The sequence below is a fragment of the Cicer arietinum genome, chromosome 1, assembly GCF_000331145.2.
Source record: "Cicer arietinum cultivar CDC Frontier isolate Library 1 chromosome 1, Cicar.CDCFrontier_v2.0, whole genome shotgun sequence".
NCBI lineage: Eukaryota > Viridiplantae > Streptophyta > Magnoliopsida > Fabales > Fabaceae > Cicer > Cicer arietinum.
In genome coordinates this window covers 46,756,784-46,760,781 of record NC_021160.2, presented here as the reverse complement: position 1 = coordinate 46,760,781, position 3,998 = coordinate 46,756,784, and the positions used below count along the sequence as shown (strand labels likewise).

The 3,998-nt window shown below is 22.3% G+C and overlaps 1 protein-coding gene across 1 annotated transcript in view; it reads left to right on the top strand.

Annotated features, from left to right (window-relative positions):
* LOC101492466 (organic cation/carnitine transporter 4) overlaps positions 1-3,998 on the top strand; it is a 6,852-nt gene that overhangs the window by 1,115 nt on the left and 1,739 nt on the right. The gene's annotated exons all lie outside the window — the stretch shown is intronic.

The following is a 3,998-nucleotide window of genomic DNA, read 5'->3' as shown; positions in this document are numbered from 1 at the left end:
CATAAATCTAGAAATTTTATCAAATAGGGTCAAAAAAAATTTATTACTAAATATTACGTAAAATCATATTGTAATAGTGGATATATATTATTTAAAATTTAATTTAATTATATACATTAATAAAATAGTTTTACACGTACAATTAAATATTACATACCATTTCTCCAAAAAATCACATAATATTATTCATATTTTTTTATACACATTTTAAGAAATAATACCACAATGTATCTAAACGGTGACATATTTAATTAAACAGTTTTGAACAACTAATTTATGATGACTTTACGTACAAATTTAAATTTAATAGTAATACGTAAGACTACACCCGTCCTTTTTTATAAAAGATAATTGAATTATATCTTTATCAAGTATAAATTAAATATATTATTTTTTATTGATTAAATTATAATTAAATTGTATGTTATAAAAGAGAAGAAGGAAATATTATATAAATATAAAGTAATGTAATATGTTATATATAATAAAAAATAAAACTAGTTCATAACCAACAAAATAATATACGGGTAATGTATATACGTTATTAGATATATGTTATTTCTTTAATTCAATTTATTAAATGTACATGAATGAATTACGAAATGTAATTAAATTTATTAATTATATAAAAACTAAGACCTACTTTACTAGTAAAAAAAAAGACTTACTTACAAAAGTACCATTCATTATCGAAAATAAAGATTATAAAAAGTATTAGCTCATATTAACTCATTGTTTGTCGTCAAAAAATAACTCGATGAGTGGAGTATAATATAAACCAGCAATTTGGGTTTCTTAGACATCTTAAATTATTAAGGGTGGGATACAATATATTTTTATATTAATAATAATTTAATGGTGATGGTGAGTATATGGTTGGAGATGTTGCTTATATAATCAATAGTCAATAAAGGATCCTCAAGTTCATCTAAATCTTTGACGATGGTAAGCGAAGTAGGTAACCAATAGATGATGATTTTAATCATACTAACCAAAAAATATTCCTACCTTCTTGCTATAGAGTGACTTATTTGAGTATTACACATATATTAAAAATAATAATACATGATAGAGAGAAAATAATATATTTATTATCAATAAAAAATATATTTATTAAATTATTCTTATTAAATATATTTACAATTATAATAATTTAGAAGTAGAATATATTGACTTAGAAATGATACGAATAGTACAGTAATTCAGAGTATCAAATAGAGAATAAATACAATTGACAAAAAAATTAATATTTATATTTGACATTTAAAAAAAAATGAATCACTCATTGAGATGTAGGGTTGATTCACAATTAGTATAGATAACTTGTTTTCTATATTAAATATTTTTTAAAAATATTTACGATTTTCATTCACAATCGTTAACTTGAAGAATAGGCAAATTATTGTTCTTCTTTATTTAATTAACAAAATGATAAGAAAACTGACAAATCTTAACTTGAGATTTTGTCCTTTGCCAAGCTAGAAGTTAATTTTAAAAAATAATTAAGTGCAAGTTGTGACTTGGTAATTTATAGAATTTCAGAAGTATAAATGTTCAGTTATCTATGATTTTCTTTTGGATGGTAGTATAAATAAAGAATAAAAAAATATAGATGATGAGCCATGCGATAGGCATGACTACGATTCCACGATGTTTGCGCGAGACAATTTTTAATTATGGCATTTATCATACTTTTAGTTTTAAATTCTTTTCATTCACTTTTCACATTCCATTCTGAAAATAGTCAAACTCTTTTGAAAAAAAAAATGTTTACATTATTATTTTGCTTTAGTAAAAAAATATTATTATTTTGTAAAATACTAGTACTTCTCTCTTAAAATTTTTAAAAAATAAATTAATGGAAATAAATATATTTAATTTAAGTTTTAAATCAAATTAATCAATGTTTATTAATTTATTTTTTTGGAATAATTTTGTGTGTGAAGGGAATGCAACTTGAGAGAAGGTAAAGTCTAAATAGCCTGAAAGAGAAACGGACCACATCTGACCTTTCTCTTTCTGTTTGTCGTCTTGCTAGTTCCATTATTATTTTCTAAAAATTTATAAGGTTGCCATTTCAGTGGGGTTCTTAATCTCTTTTGGTTCAAAGAAAGTGGACAACACCTTTGGAAACAATAATAAAATTACATAAATTATACACGCAGACATTTTTACTTTTTATTTAAAAATAATAATAATGGGTATTTTTCAAAAAATTATTTATAAAATGAACCTTTACTAGTTTAAGTAAAATAAATTTTATAATAAATACAAATAAGAACAACATTATATTCTTCTAAAATTTATTAAAAATAACAAGGCCATCCTATATTTAATAATAATAGATATTAATGAGAAAAATAATAACTTCATTAATTTGATAATAATAAAAATTAATACAGTTATTGTATGAAATGATTACAAAAATATAATAATACATTAAAATTAATAATTCTAATTGATCTTTAATATAAAATTAGTTTATACTAACTGTATATATTTTATTTTCTCATAATAATATAATATTTGCGTAGATGATTCATATTTGTGTAATTCTATATTGCTATTTCTATATTCATAAATCTTGCATGTGTGTCGATCAGTAGACTATTAACAATTCTCTAAACATAAAATACTATGAAGACGTGTATATGGAGAAACTAAGCTATAGGCTAGAAATTCACGGATAATACTATAGGGATAAAACATTGTTTTAGCTCAGCAGATACTCTAATGATAATCAAGATATCATAAATTAAGTTAAATATTGCAACATATAGCGATTAATGTTTTTGCAGTTTATCATCGAGACACACAAAGCAAATACTCATATATAATATATGATGTAGTCTTGTATAGGTCGTATATTAATAGTAGAAATAGATACTCTCTTTTGATGAACTTATAAATAACTGATTATAAAACAAATGACTTTTTTTTAGAGGTTTATAAAACAAACGAACTTGTAAGTAGCATAAATCTGTTTACATGCATAATTATAAAATATTCTAAAACTTAATTTGTTAGTAAGTAAAAAGATTAATCGGATATGTATATAACTTGAATTATTTTATAAAAACCACGTGAAAACTTAATTTGAACGAAAATAGAGTGTAATTCATACACACCATTAGTTAAAGACATTTTACACTTTTAAGTCAATTACAACTACAATATCATTGAAGATTTTTTGTTTATATTGTAACTACTTCTAAAATTAAATTCACGAACGATTATAATATATTAATAATATAAATTTTTTTATGTTAACAAAATATAACAATTAAACACGTTAAAAATTTATATTCGTGAGAGAGATATAATTGAAAGTTTGGACAACCAATAAAACATGGACAGGGATTGACCGTGTGAATGCTTGTAGTGATAATATAAAAAATCCAGCTTCTAAAAATATAGGTTGTAATAATTAATTGGTATCTAGCGGGAATATTATGTCCAAGAGTGTGAATATTTATAAGTGGAGTGGAAGTATGCCAATGTCTCACTCTAACACTCAGTCAATCTAGACGAAAAAAAACTATCAACCCACACATATTCATTAAAAATTAGCAAAATAACTTACGCAATTTCGTACATGTTTTTTATCATGCGTCATTTCAGAGAGGTTAGGTTATGTTTTTTATTATGTATGGTTATGAGCAACTTTTCATCTAAAATAAATAGGAGTCACTCATTGATTTTATGTAACATCAGTTGTCTTTTTCTTTTGTTTATAGATTAAATAAATTTTCACTCCCCCTATTTTGTACGTCGTTTTTAGAAAAATTCCATTAATTTTTAATTCTTTAAAAAATTTTGTTTTTATTTTTCATCTTTGATTTGAAATCAACTCCAGTACATTCTTTAAATTTTTTGTAATAAAATTTAGAACACGTTTAACAAATATATATATATATATATATATATATATATATATATATATATATATATATATATATATATATATAAGTTATTGTAAGATTCAAAAGATATACAAA